The sequence below is a fragment of the Anomaloglossus baeobatrachus genome, chromosome 1 (assembly GCF_048569485.1).
Source record: "Anomaloglossus baeobatrachus isolate aAnoBae1 chromosome 1, aAnoBae1.hap1, whole genome shotgun sequence".
Lineage (NCBI taxonomy): Eukaryota > Metazoa > Chordata > Amphibia > Anura > Aromobatidae > Anomaloglossus > Anomaloglossus baeobatrachus.
Window position 1 is genome coordinate 976894685 of NC_134353.1, and position 24180 is coordinate 976918864.

The window sequence follows — 24180 nt, forward strand, 5'->3', positions numbered from 1 at the left end:
TCTAGGCCCAGACCACCATCTGCAACCTACACAGTTCCTTCAGGAGTCACCGCTCCCGACTTCCTCTGAGCTCCTCACAGCTCGAGGGCTACTTCCCAACCTCTACGCACACTCTCTCTGACTACACTCCTCACCTCCCCTCCCTGACCCTCCAGGTGGGCGACGCTATTACACTCAAGCCGTCCCCTGGTGTGTCTGGTGGGTGTGGTGCAGGGTGTATCTAGGATTTGATTTGCTGTTGGAGGCAACACTACATAGGTAGGGACCCAGAACCAAGAGGGAGGCATAATACCGCATGGAAGGGCAGATTGTGCAGTACCATGTGACCACCTGATAGTCCAGGGGCGTTACACATCTGTATATACAAGAGTGTACGTGAGAATGTGTGTGTATATATGTACATACAGTTTATGTGAGAGTGCATGAGCGTATCTGTGTACAGGAGAGTGTACGGGAGTAAGTGTTATGGGTGACACAGTCTTGTGGTGTTTGGCTGAGCAGAATGCTCCCTGACTTTATTATTCCTGCTCTTCATATGCAGTGTTCTAGGTATCACCTCTGCTGGGTTTTCATCCTTTTCCCTTTAAGACCCTGGGGAGCTCTTCTTCCCTTCAGCTGCTAATGATCTATATTTCCCCTTGGGTTTAAATGCTCTCACTTACCCTGGACTTGTGCTGTGATATTCAGTTCCTTCACAAGCTCTGGATACAAGCAGGCGGCTTGCACTCATCTGTAGGATCGTTGCTGCTCTCTGCTGAACTTCTTCCTGAGGTATCTGGAGATGAGTTGTTCATGTGGTTTCCCCTGTGTGTGCTCCCTGTGTCTTGTTGAGTGTTTAGTTGGGTTGATGAAGAGCTCATCCCACCCGTTCCCTTCTAGGGCCCAGCTCTGGGGTTGCCCTAGAGTCAGGTATCCAGCTTGGATGTGGAACCTATCTAGCTTAGTGAGGGAACCCAGGAGCCAGCAGTAGGTTTGGTCAGGGGAATATCTCCCCCTTACGTGACAGTATGTGTGTATATGTGTGTATAACCAGAAGTTTACATACACTATGTATAAAGACACATCTGCATGTTTTTCTCACTATCTGACATGAGATCAGAATAAACCTTTCCTGTTTTAGGTCAATTAGGAACCAAAATGATTTACATTTGCCAAATGCCAAAATAATGGGAGAGACCCTGACCTCCCGGGTCTGCCGTCTACCTACTGGGCCTATGCGGACATCTTTGATATGAAAGAGGCTGTCCCACCACACACAGTATGACTGCCCTATTGACCTACTCCCTGGGTCTACCCCTCCCCGCGGCTGTATTTATCCTCTGTCTCCGGCTGAGACCCAAGCTATGTCCGAGTACGTAAAGGAGAATCTGGCAAGAGGTTTCATTCAAAAGTCTTCCTCACCGGCCACAGCCGGTTTCTTCTTTGTTATTGTCACGTCTCCACCGGAGTCCGCTCCTGCGACTTCTGCTTTGATCGCCAAGTGCTGCTGTATTCTCGCCATGGACGGTGCTGGTCATAGGGGAGCAGTTGGTGCCAGTGGCTCTGGTGGGCACAGACTCTGCCTATCCACCAAGCTGGGTTTCCCTGAGACCTGCAGTACCACTGGCAGAAAGTGGTGGGGTGTGTCTTCCAGCTGAAGTTACAAGCTTTCAGCTACAGGTAATGGGAAGACACCACACCCTTCTTATTCCCCCTCCTGTCTGCTGGTCGCCGCCAGAGGAGATGGTCTTGTAGTATTCTTCTTGTCTTTTGTTTGCACCCTGCTCCTGAACGTTTTGACCTCTGCCTGTTCTGACTACTCTCCTGCCTGCCGTGTTTTGTACTTCGCTGCCATCCCCTGTTTGACCTTAGCCTACTTTCCTGACTACACTCTTGCCTGCCAATTTTTGTCCCTTTTTGTACCTCCTGGTTTGGACCCTGCCTGACTACTTTTCTCTGGAATGTAGCCTTCCATAGGCAGTGATCTCCTGGACCTGTTGTAATTCCAGATCCCTGTACTGGGGTTAAAGGGTTTTGGGGTTCATTGGATCCTGCTGAGTGGGTGGCTAGCCTCTAGTCTGTATGTGACAGCCATCCTGAATCTGTGGTCCCGGGTAGACATCACATGTATTGACTATAGAGGGCTCAACCAAATCACTGTCAAGAACAAGTATCCGCCACCGGAATTGTTCTACCGATTCTGAGGTTCCAGGATATTCTTCAAACTCTACCTTCATGGTGCATACACTCTGGTCTTGATACGGTAGGGTGACGAATGGAAGGCAGCCTTCAACACCTATGACAACCACTATGAGTACCGGGTGATGCCTTTTGGGCATAGCAATGCCAAGGTGGTTTTCCAGGAATTCTTCAATGATTTATTACGAGATCTGCTGTACACGTGTGTGATGGTATACCTAGATGACATTCTCATATTTTCACCAGACCTACCTATGCATAGAAAGAATGTTTGGCAGGTGCTGTAGAGGTTGAGGGAAAACCCTTTATATGCCAAATATGAGAAGTGCCTTTTTGAGCAGTCGTCCCAGCTTTTCTGAGGCTACATCATCTCGGATACCGGTCTGAGGATGGATCCGAATAATCTGTCAACGGTATGGAAGTAGCCTCGTCCCGATGGTCTGAAAGTGATCCAGCGGTTCCTTGACTTTGCCAATTATTACAGGCAGTTCATCCCATGGTTCTCGCCCCTGGTCCTTCTCATCTCGGCCTCGACCCGCAAAGGGGCAAACCCAAAAGCATGGACCCCAGAAGCAGAAGACTCCTTTATGTTCGTCTAGCAGGCCTTCACTCCAACTCCAACGCTTCATAGACCAGAGACTAGCAAGCCGTTTATCCTGGAAGTGGATTCTTCATCCTCCGAAGCTGGTGTGGTCCTCACACAGAAGTCAGCTACGGGTAAGACTGTAACCTGCAGATTCTTTTCCAGGGCTTTCTCTCCAGCCAAGCATAACTACTCTATTGGCAACCGGGAACTGTTGGAGATCAAGATGACTCTGCTGAAAGGAGCGATGCACCCTGTCATCATCTATACCGAGCATAGGAAATTGGCCTACCTACAATCAGCTCAGAGGCTCAACCCACGCCAAGCTCAGTGGTTGCTATTCTTTGCCCGTTTAGACTTCGTTCTTCATTTTCGCCCTGCTGATGCGCTGTCGTGGTCATTTCTGTTGGACGATCAGGAGGAGGAGCCTCAACACATTATCAAACCTTCCAGGATGTTCACAGTGGCTCCAATAGATGTGTCCCAGGTTCCTACAGGTAACACGCTCATTGCCGAAGCAGACAGGAGGTGGTTTCTTCAGCGGGGTCATTCCTCCAGGCTGGCCGATCACACTGGACAGAAGTCTTTGCACCTGTTCTTGCGGCATTATTGGTGGTCTACATTGTGACCAGATGTCTTGGAGTTTATCAGCTTGTGCCCACAACAAGACACTGAAGAAGCATCCAGCTGGTCCACTGCTTTCTTTGCCGGTGCCATCTGCCCCCTGGCAACACATCGAGATGGACTTTCATACAGATCTGCTAAAGTTCTCTGGTTGCACCATCATCTTGGTAGTGGTAGAAAGATTCTCTAAAATGGCCCATTTCATGCTGCTGTCCGGATTGCCCTCCGTGCCAGTGCTTTCTGAGCACTTCATCCAGCAAATTTTCCGGCTGCACTGTCTACCACTCCACATCGTCTAGTTTACATCTCAATTCTGGAGGGCCACCTTCAAGTTGCTGGATGTTACCTTGCACTTCTCATCGGCTTACCATCTGCAGTCCTTCTCATCGGCCTATCATCTGCAGTCCAATGGCCAAGTAGAACGGGTGAACCAGATCATGACTAACTTCCTGTGGCACTTTAATGAGCATCATAGTGACTGGGTCAAGCTCCTTCCTCGGGCGGAGTTCTCATATAGCAATCACATGAGTGGGTCCTCCGCTAAGTCTGCTTTTCAGGTTGTATGTGGCCAATGATCTAGAATTCTGTTCCCAGTGGTTTTCATCTCCGGAAATCCTGTGGTCAATTCCCTCTTCAAGACAGTCTCCAATTTGTGGTCTGAGACCAAGTCCTCCCTGGAGCAGTCCTCTATATGTATGAAGAGGCATGCGGACAAGAGATGCCTAGACCCTCCTTTGTTCCGACCCAGAGACAAGGCTCTCTTCCAGAAATGTCTGCCTCAATTTGTTTTCCTAGAAGTTGGGTCTCAACTTTATCGATCCCTTTGAGGTGCTCCAGCAGGTTAATGAGGTGTCCTCCAAACTGAAGCTTCCGGCCTCCCTATGCATCCCCAACTCGTTCCATGTGTCCCTCCTCAAACTGGTCATACTGAGCCATTATCACAGGGATCCTGGTACCTCATCGCCTCCTGTCAGTGTTGAAGATACCTATGAGGTAAAAGCCATCATTGCTGTGAAAGAGGTCAGAGGTAAAACCTACTGTCTGGTGGACTGGAAAGGGTTTAGTCCTGAGGAAAAGTCATGGGAGCAAGGAAGAATATTAATGACCATTTTCTCCAAGAGATTCCTGAAAAAGGGTGGGTATAAGGGTGGTTCTAGAACACTCTTTAGCACTTCCTTTCCCCCCTCCCCCAGTGCAGAAGTTGGTTCTCTCACCCACCTGGCCTTCCTACGGTGGCTGCCTGTTCCCCAGCCCATGCTGCTGTCTCCCTGAAGCTATGCACACTTCAGACTTCCTGGTTCTGCCCAAAGAGTGAGTCTATGGCCACGCCCCCTTTCTTAAAGAGTCAGCGTACCATAACCCGGATGTGCCTCTCAGGTCATCTGAGAGGCTGCAGGTATTTATGGCACTTCCTCATTAAAGGAAGTGCCTGGGTAACTACTTACTAAGGCTAGGTTCACATTTCCGTTGTTTTGCATCAGTCACATGCGTTGCTTGACACTTGTGACTGATGCATTGTACAACAGATGACAAGAATTTGAATTCATTGTCATGAGAAAGCGGATTCCGTTGTAAAACGAGAGAGAGAATGATCAGCTGATCGTTCACAATAGCCAGCCACCGGCTTTTGAGAGCGATCAGATGAACTCTCGGCAGAAGGCTAATGAGAGCAATTGAGTCACCCACCACAGCACTGCAGCGGTCGCCTGTGGGACACTGCGGGGATTTCTCTGTAGGGACCCTTCTACTCTTCTTGCCACAAGTATGTGAGGTTCACTTCTACAGGAGTCGTGACGCCACTCTCGGTTTTGCGGTCAGGGCAAGGGGTGACCGCCACTGCAGTTTAACGAGCGTCTGGGGCTGATGGTACTTGCAGTTAGATGGTGTGGCATCCCGAGAGTGAGGCAGGCCCCAAGGGCTCGGGTGTATGTGTGTGGAACCACAGGTCGCAGAAGAACTCAGTTTTAGTCCAAAGTGTCTTTCAAGCTGTTTACTCAATTTTTGCTGGTAGAGTGAGGAAACCCGGGCGATGCTGGGATGAACCAAGGAGAACTAGGTATCCTTCAGGCTGAAATAGGGGTGACTGCTGACTCACCTTCCTAGCACTTTTGTTTCAGACAACCCCTGACATAAAGTACCGTGGGATTCATCCAGGGAAGTCGCAGATGCCTTTTCTCCCCTTTCTGACCTGTTTGCTGGCAGCGTGGACCAAGGTAAAGATGGCTCCAGGCTCGATCCTCCTTATGGGCCCCCTCATTGCGTTTGATGCTCGGGTTCTGTGATGGTTGGTGTGGAACCTCTAGTTCCACCACCTGCAGGATTTAGCAGACCAGTAAATGGATGTCTGGCTCTAGGGGCCTGTCCCCCGTGTGTGCATTCATTACCAGGAGTCCTCATACTCAACTCCTTACTGCTCTCCTTCTTCGGGTGTCTTTCAGTCTGACTTGGTGGCAGTGTTCTCCCCCGCCAGCAGCCACTGCACGTGCAGGGTCTGACAGTGTTCCTCTCTTCAGCCCTACACTTCAGACTTGGCTGCTCCACTCCTTCTCCTCTGACTGCCACTGCACAACTCTCCTCCAGCTTCACTACAGCACCACACTAGCTGAGATGTGGAGGCCACGCCCCCTCCTGGGTCTGCCCAGGGGTCCCCTCTAATGTGTATGTGTGACCTGGTTAAAGTGTGCCTGTGTGTACACACCCTACTCAGCTTTTGGGATTACTTGTTTGTACTCACCCAGCATTGGTGCAGTACTCAGTGGTGCCTGACCAGGTCAGGGGCACCACACGATCAGCTGATCGTTCACAATAGCCAGCCGCCCGCTTTAGAGAGCGATCAGCTGATCTCCCAGCCGCTGGCTTTTGAGAGCGATCAGATGATCTCCTGGCGGCCGGCTATTGTGAACTATCAGCTGATTGCTCTCATTAGCCGGCCGCTGGGAGATCAGCTGATCGCTCTCAAAAGCCGGCGGTCGGTAGATCAGCTGATCGCTCACAGAAGGCGGCTGCCAGGCGATCAGCTTATCGTTCGGCCGCCGAGAGAGAGCATGCGCAGCGAAATCAAATGATTCCGCTGCTCAAAAAACGTTCCAAGCTGCGTTCCTGCCGCCCGACGGTCAGTCGTTCCACGGCTGATCAGTCGGGCAGCGGATGCAACGCAAGAGCATCAGTCACAATCCGCCGCTCATACAAGTCTATGGGAACAATGGAATCCGCCAAACGGATTGCATTGTTTATCAGAGCCGCGGATTGTGACTGATCCTAAACAACGGAAATGTGCACCTAGCCTAAGTAGTTTAGTTGCTAGTTCTCAGCTCCTCAGTGCTGCTGCTGTGTCGCGGGCGGAGGAGGGGACGCTGCGCTCACCCACTGCTCGGGTCCGGCTGCTGCTGCTGCTGTGTCGCGGGCGGAGGAGGGGACGCTGCGCTCACCCACTGCTCGGGTCCGGCTGCTGCTGCTGCTGTGTCGCGGGCGGAGGAGGGGACGCTGCGCTCACCCACTGCTCGGGTCCGGCTGCTGCTGCTGCTGTGTCGCGGGCGGAGGAGGGGACGCTGCGCTCACCCACTGCTCGGGTCCGGCTGCTGCTGCTGTGTCGCGGGCGGAGGAGGGGACGCTGCGCTCACCCACTGCTCGGGTCCGGCTGCTGCTGATATTGTGTCGCGGGCGGAGGAGGGGACGCTGCGCTCACCCACTGCTCGGGTCCGGCTGCTGCTGCTGTGTCGCGGGCGGAGGAGGGGACGCTGCGCTCACCCACTGCTCGGGTCCGGCTGCTGCTGCTGTGTCGCGGGCGGAGGAGGGGACGCTGCGCTCACCCACTGCTCGGGTCCGGCTGCTGCTGCTGCTGTGTCGCGGGCGGAGGAGGGGACGCTGCGCTCACCCACTGCTCGGGTCCGGCTGCTGCTGCTGCTGTGTCGCGGGCGGAGGAGGGGACGCTGCGCTCACCCACTGCTCGGGTCCAGCTGCTGCTACTGATATTGTGTCGCGGGCGGAGGAGGGGACGCTGCGCTCACCCACTGCTCGGGTCCGGCTGCTGCTGCTGTGTCGCGGGCGGAGGAGGGGACGCTGCGCTCACCCACTGCTCGGGTCCGGCTGCTGCTGTGTCGCGGGCGGAGGAGGGGACGCTGCGCTCACCCACTGCTCGGGTCCGGCTGCTGCTGCTGTGTCGCGGGCGGAGGAGGGGACGCTGCGCTCACCCACTGCTAGGGTCCGGCTGCTGCTGCTGTGTCGCGGGCGGAGGAGGGGACGCTGCGCTCACCCACTGCTCGGGTCCGGCTGCTGCTGTGTCGCGGGCGGAGGAGGGGACGCTGCGCTCACCCACTGCTCGGGTCCGGCTGCTGCTGCTGTGTCGCGGGCGGAGGAGGGGACGCTGCGCTCACCCACTGCTCGGGTCCGGCTGCTGCTGCTGATATTGTGAGAAACAGGAGAACAACAAGGAACAAATCTGCTGATTACACCAATGTTTATTTATAAATCCAAAGTGCACAGTACATGAAACCCTACATAAAGTCACCCAGGAGGACAGGGATGGCAAAAAATCTGGGACAGACCCAGTAAAACATGCTACAGAATTGTATAGGTGTCCTACTCCAAAAATAATCTATCACTAAGGATTGGATTAAACTATGGTGTAATTATAAATACTCAGGGCCTTTCATTTACCAAATGGCAAGGAGTGACCATTGGAATGACTGGTCCCAACTAGTGATGAGCGAGTGTAATCGTTACTATTCAGTACTCGTACGGATAGTGCGGTATTCGCGGTACTCGTTATATTGCGGGTTTTTGTGTACTCGCATCATTATATTCGTATGTCCCGCTCAGCAGGTTTGGAGCCTGATTTGCAAGCGCTAAACATGCTGGGCTTGGTAACCAATCACAGTAATGCTGCAGCATATTCTCCAGGCTCTCCCCATTCAGTGTCATCACTTTCCCATCCATTGCAGCCATTTCCCCAGGCCTCCAGACCTCTCTGTAGGGTCCAGCAGAAAATTACTGGCATTTCCCATTGACTTGCATTGTACTCGCTAATCGGAACGAATACACGAATATTACAAAGTACTCGTTACGAGTCTAGCGATTACCAATATTACACTACTCGCTCATCTCTACTCACAAGCACGCGCAGTTACAATGAGAGGAATCACACAGCAATCCAAGGTGAACCTGTACATTTAATAGTTAGAGGAGGACAAAGAGGACACTTTATCAAGGAGAAGACGGTTGGTTATTCTTCTGCTGATCTGTACCTCTGCTGTTGTGTACTGCCTATCTGCTGCTGCTACGACCACCAACGCCGGCTGCCTGCCAAGATACAAGCTTCTGCAAGTATCCACGCCGTCCGCTGCTGCTGCATCCATCTATCCATCCCGGGCGGATCCACTACCCTGCCTGCTGAGCCTGTACTGTGTCTGTGGTGCCAGCTGCCGGGGTACCGCAGATCCCCTGGGGCTGCCCTCTGCCGGCTGCTCACCAGTGTGTGTACCTCAGCACCTAGTTCAGTTCACTCCCCCAGGCAAGTGAACAGTACCTTTGGTCCAGTGGACGCACTAATACAGTGCTCGCCCTGCGAGCATAACATGCGTCGTTCCCCTCTTTGGAATTCTACAATGAACGCTGGGTGACTCACTGCCGTCTTCTGGAAAACTACTGTTAAGATGGTCTACAAGCTTGCATTGATCCCCCAGTATCCACACGTCCCTCACTGGGGGGAAGTATCTTGCTAAATTTACTCTTGCACCGTGGATCTAACAGAGTGGCAACCCAGTAGTCAGGACTAGTTCTAATACTAACAATATGGACATCATGTTGCAAATATTGCAGCAAGAGGCACTCATGTGTCAAATGCTTCCATGATATGACCTGGCATTTTCATTTTAAAAATCAAGAGATGCATGAGTGACAGGCATAAGCCTCTTGCTCCCAGAACCCTGGCACTACAGATAATTGACAATTTTGAGACACATATTGGAGTTTTGATATTTAAAAACTTTGCAGCCAGACAGCAGTACAATGGCATCAATTCCCACCTCCACATTTCCCCATAGTCTGTTTGCACACCAGGGAAGTATGGTCCATTCAACACATAGGATATGGGCTGGCATTCTACTTTAAAAAGTGAGCACTCAGCGACCGTGCCTTCTATAGCAGTGCATCCAAGCCAGAATGTGCCCTAGAGATTTCTGTACAACCAATTTGATCCATACAACGCACATGTAATGTTGCCCAGATGTAGTGCCACAACCAGGTTTGCACACTTATTGCACATGGTCTTCCCTGGCTCCAGGTTCAGTGGAGACAGCCACTGATCAAACTCTGCCCGGATAGTGATCCACAACTCTGCAGCTGTGTGACTGCGTTCTCCAATGCATATTAATTTAAGCAATGCTTGATTGCGTTGACTTACACAAAGGATGTAGCCTGGCATTTTCATTTTAAAAAAATCAAGAGATGCATGTGTCGCGGGCGGGGAGGAGGGTGTCGGCACACTACGCTCACCCCTTCTGCTCGGGTCCGGCGGCTGCTGCTCAGTGGTGGCTCGAGCGGTGGGCCGGATCCCGGGGGCTTCTCGAGCGGCACTCCTCGCCCGTGAGTGAAAAGGGGATTTTGGTTGGGGAGATTGTTTATTGTCCGTGACGCCACCCACGGTTGTGGTGATTGAGTGTACACCACCACTGCTCTATATGGGGATCCCGGGGATGGTGAGGCGGAGCAGCCAGTTGTTGTGTTGCCCCTCCGTGGGTAGGGGTTGGTGATCCCGGGGCCCAGTGGGGTGCAGGGGCGCAGGGGCAGCGCTGTGCCTTGCGGCACTGAGGTACTCACTCAGCCAGTAAACACGACACAGTTCTCGGTAAACAAACGGCTGGTTGGACGGGTCCCTCGGACGGTTCACGGTGCTGCGGTTCCCTGCAGTTAGCGGTGACGGTCTCTTCCCTGCACCTTTGAAATGTCTGTTTGGTAGCGGTGGATTCCCACCGGTTACCCGCTCCCCGACTACAATCTGTGCCGGAGGAGCTCCACACTTTGCCCGCAGGCGCCGGCCCTGGGAAACTGGTGCCTTGGCGGTGGCGGTGTCTCCCCGTTGTGGTTGGACCTTTGCCGTCAATCAGGACTTGCTTGTTGGGGGATCTACATCCCCTTCACTAACAGATTTAGCAATTTACAGCGACTCCAAGCCTTGCCGGGATCCGAAAAGCCCCTGCCTTGATGCTGACTGCCCTTTGTATACTGCTCCAGACCCCCGGGTACACACAGCCTCCGTGGTCCTTCCAGCAACCTCCAGACAGTCCCACTGCAGACCTCCACCACCGTCTGCTGACCTTGCTGACTCCGTCTGGGAACACAGCCACAGACCAACTTCAGGCTTTCTGTCACTTTCACTGCTGTTTCACTTCACTCTAGCTCCCTCCTGAGCTACACTCTGTTCACCTCCTACTCCTTCCTCCTCACTCCTGCTCCTCCCTGAGCTTTCTGCCTGGTCCTTCCTGCCTCCAGAGCTGTGAACTCCTTGGTGGGCGGACACCAACCGCCTGGCTCCACCCCCTGGTGTGAATCATCAGCCTCTGGAGGAAGGCAACAAGGATTTGTGGGTTAGCTGGTGTATCTGCAGGGAATGTGGGGTGCGTGTGTGTTTTTACCTGTGTCCCCTGGCTTGCCCAGGGCGACACATTCCCCCTTAGCAAAACGCAGACCGTCCTCGGGCTGCCCGTCCAACACCGGTTTTATTTTCCTTTTGTTTTCTGTAAATGTAAAAAGGTATAACATGATAAACGGTAAATTATGTACATTTTTAATAACAACTCTTCCCAAGACGGGAGGCACATTTCTTTTTAACGTTGCAAACGGTTTACGGTTACGGTTTCCGCTCTCTCCCACCCAAGCAACCTGGCCCTGATGCTGCCCCTAAAGCCCAGGCAGCACCCCTTGACCCACAGTCCAGCACAAGTTACCCGAGCGGGATCTGTCCTTCCCTCCAGAGGGTAGCCACCGGTTCCTTTGGTGGCTGGGCCCTAGCCTGCTCTGCTCAGGGCCCTCCCTCCAACCTGCCTCTCCGGAGGCGGCATTGCAGAAAACGGTAACGGTAAACAACATATTTACAAGCCACTTAACGTTTGTGGTTGCCCTGCAAGTTCACGGGCTTGTCCATGGATAGTCCTCCATGCAGAACTTTAAACGGTCCCCACAGGGACAACGGTGCCGGCTCCAGCCGGTTGCAAATCACACAGCAAATCAGATGAAACTTCGGTATCATTTTCTTATCATTCTTAAAAACTTTTTCAAACAACAACAAAATGGTGGTCCCAACGGGGACTGCTGCTGCGGGCACCCGCTGCCCTACTCGTACTTTTCTGCTGAGGCGGACCCATCCTCTGCCACCGGCACATCAAACATGCACTGACATGCCTGCGGTGACAGGGGCACCCGATACCCATTTCCACCGGCACACGGGGTATGGACAACCACGGGGTCCCACACATAGCGGGAACGCTCACTTGCCTCTTCAAACTCAACAGCGGACCCGAGGCTGGGGCAGGAGTCATCACCTCTTGTTCCTGCGTCAGGCGGGTTGCCGCCAGCTGCCGCAGCCTGCTGGCCTCCAGCATCCAACACTTCAGCCTCTCCTGCGGTAGCACGGAGCAGCGGATTAGGCGAGCTTACACTGAGGCGCCCCATAAGTAGCGGCAAGGGTGATGCATAGGCCGAGACTAGGCCGGGCCCCTCAGCCGCAGCGGCCGGTCCAGGCAGGACATAGGGACGTGGGTCACCAGTCGGTTCTACTACATCCATTCCCCCTTCGTACCTCGGGGCAGTCGTAGTCAGCATCTCCACTTCGCTGGTCCACTGCTTCATCATCTGAAGGATTTGTTCCTGTTGACGCTGGTGGAACTGAATCACCCGGGCCCTCATCCAGGCCACGGTCCCGGGCTCAGGGTCTGGCACAGTCTCTACTGGGACTTCTGGCACCATGCTGTTAAGGGGCCGCGGTTCTAGCGGTTCTCCCTGGTGTACTTCAGGGACGTCCCGGACGTCTGCAGCCGGCTGGTCCGCCGGAGCGGCTGGGCAGGGTATCGCTACCGGTTGGGCAGGTAGCGGGCCTAATGGTGGGGCGGCAGCAGCTATTACGGGTAGCAGGGAGAGAGGTAGGGTGAGCGGAAGCCGGCCGGGCCCCTCAGCTCCAACGGCTGATGCCTCAGGAATACAGGGGCGTGGGTCGCTTACCCGCTCCTCCAAATCCTCTTCTGCCTCGCGTCTCCACATAGCAGCCACCACGTCCGCCATGTCGGTCTCCCACTCCTCCAGGAGGAGTTGCATATGGGCCTGCAGACGATTACTCAGCGGGACAGTCCGGTCCCTCAACCACGTCGCCGTGTCGGGCGCAGGGGCTTCCTCGTTGGGATTTGGGTCGTACATCTTGGCAATCGTGCCTTCCAGGAACCCAGTATTGCTGCAGAGTCCTGGCGTCTCTGCTTTTATATCTGCAGCTACATGCGTCCAGCCGCCATCGCGTCCCCCCTTAGCTCTTTCCGGCCCCTCCTCTCTCGGGGCGGGGTTTTGGCCTACGCGCCTCTACTGCTCGAGAAGACGCTCGAGCGGGAACTTTTCGCGCCAAAGATGGCGGCTTCTGAAATTTTTCTGCCGGATACCTCCGGCGGTAACAAGGCGCACCTCTACCAGACGGCAGAGCGGTAAGATCCTGTTCGTGACGCCAAGTTGTCGCGGGCGGGGAGGAGAGTGTCGGCACACTACGCTCACCCCTTCTGCTCGGGTCCGGCAGCTGCTGCTCAGTGGTGGCTCGAGCGGTGGGCCGGATCCCGGGGGCTTCTCGAGCGGCACTCCTCGCCCGTGAGTGAAAAGGGGATTTTGGTTGGGGAGATTGTTTATTGTCCGTGACGCCACCCACGGTTGTGGTGATTGAGTGTACACCACCGCTGCTCTATATGGGGATCCCGGGGATGGTGAGGCGGAGCAGCCAGTTGTTGTGTTGCCCCTCCGTGGGTAGGGGTTGGTGATCCCGGGGCCCAGTGGGGTGCAGGGGCGCAGGGGCAGCGCTGTGCCTTGCGGCACTGAGGTACTCACTCAGCCAGTAAAACGACACAGTTCTCGGTAAACAAACGGCTGGTTGGACGGGTCCCTCGGACGGTTCACGGTGCTGCGGTTCCCTGCAGTTAGCGGTGACGGTCTCTTCCCTGCACCTTTGAAATGTCTGTTTGGTAGCGGTGGATTCCCACCGGTTACCCGCTCCCCGACTACAATCTGTGCCGGAGGAGCTCCACACTTTGCCCGCAGGCGCCGGCCCTGGGAAACTGGTGCCTTGGCGGTGGCGGTGTCTCCCCGTTGTGGTTGGACCTTTGCCGTCAATCAGGACTTGCTTGTTGAGGGATCTACGTCCCCTTCACTAACGGATTTGGCAATTTACAGCGACTCCAAGCCTTGCCGGGATCCGAAAAGCCCCTGCCTTGGTGCTGACTGCCCTTTGTATACTGCTCCAGACCCCCGGGTACACACAGCCTCCGTGGTCCTTCCAGCAACCTCCAGACAGTCCCACTGCAGACCTCCACCACCGTCTGCTGACCTTGCTGACTCCGTCTGGGCACACAGCCACAGACCAACTTCAGGCTTTCTGTCACTTTCACTGTTGTTTCACTTCACTCTAGCTCCCTCCTGAGCTACACTCTGTTCACCTCCTACTCCTTCCTCCTCACTCCTGCTCCTCCCTGAGCTTTCTGCCTGGTCCTTCCTGCCTCCAGAGCTGCGACCTCCTTGGTGGGCGGACACCAACCGCCTGGCTCCACCCCCTGGTGTGAATCATCAGCCTCTGGAGGAAGGCAACAAGGATTTGTGGGTTAGCTGGTGTATCTGCAGGGAATGTGGGGTGCGTGTGTGTTGTTACCTGTGTCCCCTGGCTTGCTCAGGGCGACACACATGAGTGACAGGCGTAGACCTCTTGCTCCCAGAACCACAACACTACAGACAATACACATCCTTGAGACCCATATTGGAGTCTTGATATTAAAAAAAACTTTACAGACAGACAGCAGGACAGTGGCATCAATAGCCACCGTCATTTCCCCATAGTGTGTTTGCACACCAGGGAGGTATGGTTCATGCAACACAGAGGATGTGACCTCAGTGTCATGCAATGTTCAGCTCTGCACACACCAGCTGGCACGGTGTCGTCAGCCTCTGTTAACATTACAGAGTCTGACAAGCAACCTGAGGCTTCTGGATTGTTCATCGGCTGGATGGATGGAGAGATGGATGGATGGATGGAGAGGGATGGATGGATAGAGAGAGGGATGAATGGTTGGAGAGAAGGATGGATAGATGGATGGAGAGATGGATGGATGGAGAGAGCAATTGAGAGAGGGGTGGATGGATGGAGAGAGGGATGGAGAGAGGGATGAATGGATGGAGAGAGGGATGGATGGATGGAAAGCGGGATGTATGGATGGAGAGAGGGATGGATGGATGGAGAGAGGGATGGATGGATGGAGAGAGGGATGGATGGATGGATGGAGAGAGGGATGGATGGATGGATGGAGAGAGGGATGGATGGATGGAGAGAGGGATGGATGGAGAGAGGGATGGATGGATGGATGGAGAGAGGGATGAATGGATGGAGAGAGGGATGGAGAGAGGGATGGAGAGAGGGATGGAGAGAGGGATGGATGGAGAGAGGGATGGATGCATAGAGAGAGGAATGGATGGATGGAGAGAGGGATGGATGGATGGATGGAGAGAGGGATGGAGAGAGGGATGGATGGATGGATGGATGGATGGAGAGAGGGATGGATGTATGGAGAGAGGAATGGATGGATGGAGAGATGGATGGATGTATGGAGAGAGGAATGGATGGATGGAGAGAGGGATGTATGGATGTATGTATGGAGAAAGGGATGTAGAGATGGATGGATGGATGGAGTGAGGGGTGGATGGAGAGATGGATGGATGGATGGAGAGAGGGATGGAGAGAGGGATGGATGGATGGATGGAAGGAGAGAGGGATAGAGAGAAGGATGGATGGATGGATGGAGAGAGGGATGGAGAGAGGGATGGATGGAGAGAGGGATGGATGGATGGAGAGAGGGATGCATGGATGGATGGAGAGGATGGATGGATAAAAAAGGATAGATGGATAAATAGATAGATAGACAGGCAGACCGATGTCAAACACTTATATAATGTCCCACCTCCCTGCATAGTCTAAGCTGGCACCCTTCAGTGACTTTCATGTGGCACTTAAGGGTGCCTAGCCTTGTATTAAGCCAAAAAAATAAATAATTAAAAACAAAGCGACGTGGGGTCCCCCCATTTTTGATAGCCAGCTAGGGTAAAGCAGATGACTGCAGCCTGTAGACCACAGCTGGCAGCTTTACCTTGGTTGGGGATCCAATTTGGAGGCCCCCAGGCTCTTTTTTATAATTATTTATAAATAAATAATTTAAAAAAAAATGTGGGGTTCCCCCAATTGCTTCACCAGCCAAGGTAAAGCGGACAGCTATGGTCTGGTATTCTCAGGGTGGGAAGGTCCATAGTTATTGGCCCTTCCCAGCCTAAAAATAGCAGGCCGCAGCTGCCCCATAACTGACGCATCCATTAGATGCGCCAATCCTGGCGCTTCGCCCCAGCTCATTCCGTTGCCCTGGTGCGGTGGCAAACGGGGTATTAAATGGGGTTGATACCAGATGTGTAATGTCACCTGACATCAAGCCCAGCAGTTGGTGATATCATGGCGTCTATCAGATACCCGACATCACCAACTGTCAGTAATAAAAGTAGAAAAAAAAGACGACAAAAAAAAAATTATTTGAAAAAACACTCCCCAAAACATTCCCTCTTTCACCAATTTATTGTGAAAAAAAAATCCCCTGTAATCCATTTTGGAAGTCCCACTACGACTCTGGATCTTCTACAATATGGGTGGCACGCTCAGGGAACTTGTCCCCCATTTTCTAGGAGTGCAGACCCTCCATATGAGGAGTGTGGGTGCAAAGAATCTGCACCTACCCTCTCTGGGTCACAGTAGCAGTGTCCGTGCAGCCAGCGCAGCTCACACTGAACACAGAAAGCTGAGCTGACAGCCGCTCTGCGCATGCGCCCAGCAGTCAGTGGTAAGGAGGAGGGACGCAGGGGATCAGCGCTGCAAAAAGGTAAAAACACCGGGGGAGTATGGGGGAGGGGACTTAGCTGGACCCGGGTGTGACGGGGGTGTACAACAGAGCAAAGGATGGACGAGGCCGAGGGACGATCCAACAGGTTTATTAACAGGAATGCAAGAACAGCACACGATAAGTCCACGTAAAACAGATTCGGGGGCCCTTCCCGACAATCCTCGGACCGGATTACAAAGCAATCGTCCTTACAGTAGTCCAAAGAGTTCCACACAATCCCACGGGCCGCCACACAGGCCTAGCTCCGTCCGTGTCCACAGCCACACAGGCTGGAGCTCCTGCTCCCTTCAAGTTTCAGCTCACTCTGCCTGAATCTCCCAGGTAAGCAGAGTTTACACTAGTTGGACTCTAGGCCCACCTCCCCCTACTCCCAGGGATGGAAGTGCCTCAAGAGGATATAACCTTGCATTTTAGGGGGGTGATTACCTACAACAATAGAAATGTACACAGAAGTAGTTCAAATAAGACAATGAACCCAGCTTGAAATAGGAATCTGTACAGCATATACAGTGAGAGGGTAAATTACATCTTCACAATCCCTCCCCCTCCCAACTTGTGTACGTACTAGGGACCTCTACAGGTCACTGGTTAAGTACACACAGGCAGAGCGTTACTTACATGTGGCTTCATGCAGCCACGAATTGGCATCGTAGCTCTCCCACATCATTGCCCAGGAGAACAGCTGCAGGCAGACCACCCATCACCCCAACCACACATCGCCTGACCCCAAAACCAAAGCTCAGATCCACAGTGGCTGTGGGAATAGTCCTCCATTGTCCACCAGCCAGTTCAATGACAATCCCAGGTCCTCTATGGATTGCCTCAGGCCGAACCACTCGGGGATCAGCCAGTGTGAGGAAAGCACCCGAGTCACAAAATCCAACAAGTCTCTGTCCATCCAGCACAACCTCCTGCAAGTGCTTACCTCGATGAGCAGAAGTCGTCATAACTGCAGGTCGCACCCCGTAAACTCCTGGTGGTGCAACATGGGCTGAGTCACTAGGCCAGTCCTCACATAGCGGTGCCACATCTTCCTCCATGGCGCTGGGCTGTAAATAATTAACAATCCGATTGGGCACAGGATCAGTCCTCATTTGAACAGCTGGGCAGGAGACTTGCCGATGCCCTGGCTGTCCACATTGATAGCATCTGAGCTGGGTCTCCCTCCATCCAAGGCGTCCTCTTGGGTAAGGGGTAGGGGAACTTGGAGGCCGGCTCCCACCTGAAGGTGCTGTAGGGGTTTGAGGATGATTCCTCCATGGCCTGGCTGGGCATGAGGCCTGCAAATGCCCGGGATGCCTACAAACATAACACCTGCGCTCTGTTACTTCCTCTCCCCGGCGTATTCCAGAAAGTGCAGTAGAAGCAACTGGAGGCACATTAACACGGGTATCAACATGTGGTGGCTTAGAGGAACGGGGAACAATGGGTACAGAATAACTGGGGGCATCCGGTGTTGTGGAGCTGTTAGGCGTCTCTCCATCCTCCAACAGAACCCTCCACTGAGGCTTGATGGTGAGCACCTCATCAGCTAGAGCAGCAGCTTCCTCCACTGTCGCTGGTTTTCTCTCACGCACCCATTCCCGGATCTCAGCGGGGCACTTGAAGTAAAACTGCTCTTTTAGGAGGACCTGGAGGACGGTCTCCAAGGTTAAGGCCTCCTCTGCCTCCAACCAACGATGCCACAGATGTTTGAGTTTGTGGGCATACATCTTGAAGGACACTTCCTCATCACATGCTAGAGTACGGAACTGAGTCCTGTAAGTGTCTGGCGTTACAGCATAATGTTCTAGAATAGTCTGTTTAATATCCGCATACTCACAGTTCCACCGATGGTCCATAGCTCTATAGGCTGCAGCAGCTCCACCCTCTAAGAGCCCAACCAGATGCCGGACGCGCTCCCTTTCTGGGACTTCCATTAATCGACACTGATGCTCAAAGTCCTGGAAGAAGCCCTCAATGTCACCAGCAGCCTCATTAAACTGCTTGAAGTCTTTGCGGGACACTCTGGGAAGTTCCCTCATGATGGGTGCTGGGGTTACAGTCTGTCTGGAACCTCTCGCGGCTTCCACAGAGAGCTGCTTATCCAGCAATGCCATCTCCTCCATCCTGCGCTCCTTCTCTTCAGCTCCACGCATGGCCTCCCTCTTATCTTCTATGGTGGCCTCATCTCCAAGCAGTGCCATCTTTTCCTTGTACCACACAACCCATTGACTTTTTTGGGTATTCACCTCCGGCTCCCGTCTTTGCTCCCCTTGCTGTGGAAATTGTTCCTCGGTGCCATCTTGCAGGCAAGCGTGTTCCAATGCCTCAATTAGTTGCTCCTTAGAGAGTCCTTTGTAGCCGACACCTAATTCACGGGCCTTTGTTTGTAGACTCGCCACAGTCCAGTTCCTGTATCCTGAGGTTCTGGTTTCAGACGTCGATTGGCTGTTGTCCTCCATTTCTTCTGCTCTGATCCCGCCGCTGCCAACCAGTTTGTGACGGGGGTGTACAACAGAGCAAAGGATGGACGAGGCCGAGGGACGATCCAACAGGTTTATTAACAGGAATGCAAGAACAGCACACGATAAGTCCACGTAAAACAGATTCGGGGGCCCTTCCCGACAATCCTCGGACCGGATTACAAAGCAATCGTCCTTACAGTAGTCCAAAGAGTTCCACACAATCCCACGGGCCGCCACACAGGCCTAGCTCCGTCCGTGTCCACAGCCACACAGGCTGGAGCTCCTGCTCCCTTCAAGTTCCAGCTCACTCTGCCTGAATCTCCCAGGTAAGCAGAGTTTACACTAGTTGGACTCTAGGTCCACCTCCCCCTACTCCCAGGGATGGAAGTGCCTCAAGAGGATATAACCTTGCATTTTAGGGGGGTGATTACCTACAACAATAGAAATGTACACAGAAGTAGTTCAAATAAGACAATGAACCCAGCTTGAAATAGGAATCTGTACAGCATATACAGTGAGAGGGTAAATTACATCTTCACACCGGGGAGGAGTTTTCTGTCGCATGTGTCATGGCACATGCAACAGAAATCAGAGGAAGAGGGTGAATGCGGGTGGCGCGTTAGTGTGCGTCCTGTCATCTTGGATGAATCGGGGGGGGCAGAAATGCAGTCAGGCACCTTCTACAGGCTGTGCCCATACTGTGCAGCCTTTTCCCATCCATTTCAGCCTCTTCCTCAGTCACCACAGCTCACCCACGGGTCCAACATGAAATTATTCTGGTTTCCCATAGACTTACATTGGGGGTCGAATATTCGGGAATACTTGAATAGCGGCGAGGTATTCGTCGGATATTCGGCGAAGCGAATAATAGGGTATTTGATCATCCCTAGTAAGTAACTCATATTTTTCAAAAAAATGTTTCCTTGGCAGTAATGCAGATTCATATTCCAACGCTCACCATCTACATGCTTGTTTTTTCTCTTTCCCTTTACTTAAGTGCAACTGCTATTTTGGACATGTGACTTAGGCAGCCAATGACACAAGCCCTTGTGTGTGAACCTTGTGGATGTTTGCTGCCCCGTGATTGGCTGCAGGAACATCCAGAAAACAAAGTTAAGGGAAAAAAGATGGCTTCCGTGCGTCTGTCTTCTCCCGAGTCCCCTCCACTCATTGCACACATCCCCCATTCATCATACAGCACCACAATCCACAACATAAAAAGCAGAAATGTTAGCAGAAAATCAATTTTTTTTTAAAAATGTGATCAGTGATCGAAGAAAAGGAAACATTATTGACTTTTGTGGAAAGTGCTCGGATTACCAAGACCAAACCGAAGCGGCTGCGGCTCTTACCGAGTGTGGGACCCTTTATAGAACCGGTTCTCTCATCTCTAGTAGTGACTAGGTTTGTTCCCTGCGCTCCCCCGAGATTGTACATGAAGGTACAGACTGGATCTGCTCTCTGGGATCACCTACTAATAGAATAGAAACCATGGTAATGAAGAGATCTACTCTTTAGCGTCCCCCAATAGTAGAATGTAAATGGTGGCAATGGCAACAGATCAGTGAACCCGTCTGATAAAGGCTCGCCAAATTCACCTTTTGTATATGAGCCTTAGGGCGGCGTTACACGGTACGATCGCATGAGCGATCGCACCCGCCCCCGTCGTTTGTGTGTCACGGGCAATTTGTTGCCCGTGGCGCACAAAGTCGTTTACCCCCATCACACGCACTTACCTCCCGAACGACCTCGCTGTGGATGGTGAACATCCTCTTCCTGAAGGGGGAGGGACGTTCAGCGTCACAGCGACGTCACACGGCGGCCGGCCAATAGAAGCGGAGGGGCGGAGATGAGCGGGACATAACATCCCGCCCACCTCCTTCCTTCCGCATTGTCGGTGGCCGCAGGTAAGCTGCAGTTCATCGTTCCCGGGGTGTCACACGGAGCGATGTGTGCTGCCTCGGGAACGATGAACAACCGGCGCACAGAAGGAGGAGCGACATTATGAAAATGAGCGACGTGTCAACGAGCAACGATAAGGTGAGTACTTTTGCTCGTTAACAGTCGCTCATAGCTGTCACACGCTACGACATCTCTAACGAGGCCGGATGTGCGTCACTAACGACGTGACCCCGACGAGATATCCTTAGATATATCGTACCATATGACGGGGCCTTTAGCCTGTTCGCCATGGCTCAGTAACCCGGGCACTTTCCCCAGAAGTCGGCAATGTTCGGTTTTATTTGATTTCTGATCAAGTTTTAAAAATATATATTTTTTTTTTGTTAGCAACATGATACACTTTTGTAATAATTAAATTAAAGAATCTGGCAATGAAATTAACAAAAAAATCCCTTAATTGGTTCAAATGTGAATGGTGTTCAGAAATTGACGTTTCGGTCACACTGACCTTCCTCATAAGTACACTAGATAATAAACAAGGACGTCAAAAGAAAAATACAAAAAAACATAACTAAAGACACAGTATAACAATGAACCGTAAATGTGACAACGATGAAGCAGACCATATCAAAACACATAGACACAAATGCATGTAATGTGGACTATCTCATAAACATGGACATCTGATATTAAGGGGTACTTTGCACGCTGCGACATTGCTACTGCGATATCGTCGGGGTCAAATCGAAAGTGACGCACAGCCGGCGCCGGTAACGACGTCGCAACGTGTAAAGCCTAGATGCGCCGATAAACGATCGCAAAAGCGCCGTAAATCGGTGATCTGTGTAGTGTCGGTCATTTTCATAATGTCGCACCAATAGGAGATACGATGTTGTTCCTCGTTCCTGCGGCAGCACACATCGCTGTGTATGAAGCCGCAGGAGCGAGGAACATCTCCTTACCTGCCTCCACCGGCTATGCGGAAGGAAGGAGGTGGGCGGGATGTTTACGTCCCGCTCATCTCCGCCCCTCCGCTTCTATTGGCTGCCTGCCGTGTGACGTCACTGTGATGCCACACGACCCACCCCCTTAGGAAGGAGGCGGATCACCGGCCAGAGCGATGTCGCAGGGCAGGTAAGTGCATGTGAAGCTGCCGTAGCGATAATGTTCTCTACGGCAGCTATCACAAGATATTGCATGTGCGACGGGGGCGGGGACTATCGTGCTCGGCATTGCAGCATCGGCTAGAGATGTCACAGGGTGCAAAGTACCCCTTAGTAACATAGGTAATTGATGTATAGCTGAGGGTGTCCCTAATTGAAAATATACAGGGCTGAGGATCCACAATAGGTTCATTAGTTATACTAGAAAGTCAATATTAGAAACAGATGACGCATACTGTATAACGTGGTGGGGCGGTCACTGTGCTGGGATACATCCTGTGTGTTGCATGGACCATACTTCCTTGCTGAGCAGTCACACTATGGGGAAATGGGTGGAGGTGGGAATTGATGCCACTGTCCTGCTGTCTGCTTGAAAGGTTTTTAAATATGAAGACTCCAATCTGGGTCTCGAAGTTGTCTTGTCTGTAGTGCCAGGGTTCTGTGAGCAAGAGGCCTACGCCTGTCACTCATGCATCTCTTGATTTTTTTTTTTTTTAAATGAAAATGCCAGGCTACATCATGGAATCGGCTAATACATGAACACCTTCTTGCTGCAAAATCTGCAACATAATTTCCGTATCGTTAGGATTAGAAATAGTGCTGACTACTGTGTTGCCAAGGATCCAGGTTGCTTTGTTGGACTATTTCAAGTCTGTGCCAATTGTTGCCAGTTTTCCTGTTGCCTGATCTTAATTTTTGAATTTAAAATGTGAAGACTCCAAGTAGGGTCTCCAAGTTGTCTTGTCTGTAGTATCAGGGTTCTGGGAGCAAGAGGCCTATGCCTGTCACTCATGCATCTCTTGATTTTTTTAAAATGAAAATGCCAACCCACATTGTATGTGTAAGTCAACGCAATCAGGCAGTGCATAAATTAATATGCATTGGAAAATGCAGCCACGCAGCTGCCAAGTTGTGGCCCACGCCCAGTTTGGTCAATGGCTGTCTTCAGCCAGGGAAGGTCATATGCGATAACAGTGCAAACCTGGTGGCGGCACTACTGCTGGGCAACATTTCATGTGTACTACATGGATCAACCTGGTTGTACAGAAAATTCTAGGCCAGTATTCCGGCCCGCATGCGCTGCAGAAGCCACGGTCGCTGTGTGCTCACTTTTTAAAATGGAAATGCCAGGCCACATCCTGTGTGTTACATGGACCATACCTCCCTGCTGTGCAAACACATTATGGGGAAAGGGGGGGCAATTGATACCACTGTCCTGCTGTCTGCTTACAATGTTTTTAAATATCAAGACTCCAAGTTGTGTCTTGTCTGTACTGGTGTAAAGTGAAAGAGGGGCAGTCATGGGCGAGCGTCATGATGGTCCCCAAACTACACTGGTACAGTACAGACACGGGGGGCAATGTGGTGTGAGTGGAAGGTGTGGAGGTGGGACCTGCTGCTTCTCAGGCTCCCATTCACCACAATTGGCCCGCCGCACCGCATTGTCAGGAATAAGATCATCGGCTAGAACTTTAACGACTTTACTGAACAGATGCTTCACAGTTGATTTCCATTCCATAAAGGCAGATTGAACTTCAATCTCTCATAGTCAATCTGTTTCTTTCCAGCAGATCCGTCGTCATCATTTACAGAGCTTCTCATCTCCATACTGACTCGGCTCTACAGTTCTGGCCACCCGGGTGACTTATCCTCTCCTTTATGTGGCTCGGGGTGCGGATGGATGGACCCACTTGCTCTTCCGCTGCGTTAAGTACTCGCAGGTGTCGGCCTGGGATAGGGACAGACGAGTCCCCTTTACTCTGTATACGGCTTTCTTCTTGCTCCTTCAGTCTGTTCTCTGTGTTTGGCACCTCCACACTTTGCACTACCAACTCTGCTTCCTCCTGACCCTCCTGGTCCTCTCTGCTCTTCTCTCCCAATCTGACTGACACTGGAAGCTGCTGTCCTATAACTCTTCCTGTGCTGGCGAGCCACCCTCTCACTTAACCCCTGCTGCACTGCCACTCCCTATCCATTCCGCTGCACAATATGACACAGCATTCCCCCGGCCTCCTGTGACCTCTCTCCACCACCCCTCGATAAGCTACATTTGGATTTTAAGACGCACCCCTCATTTTCCTCCCAAATTTTTGCGAGGAAAATTGCGTTTTATAATG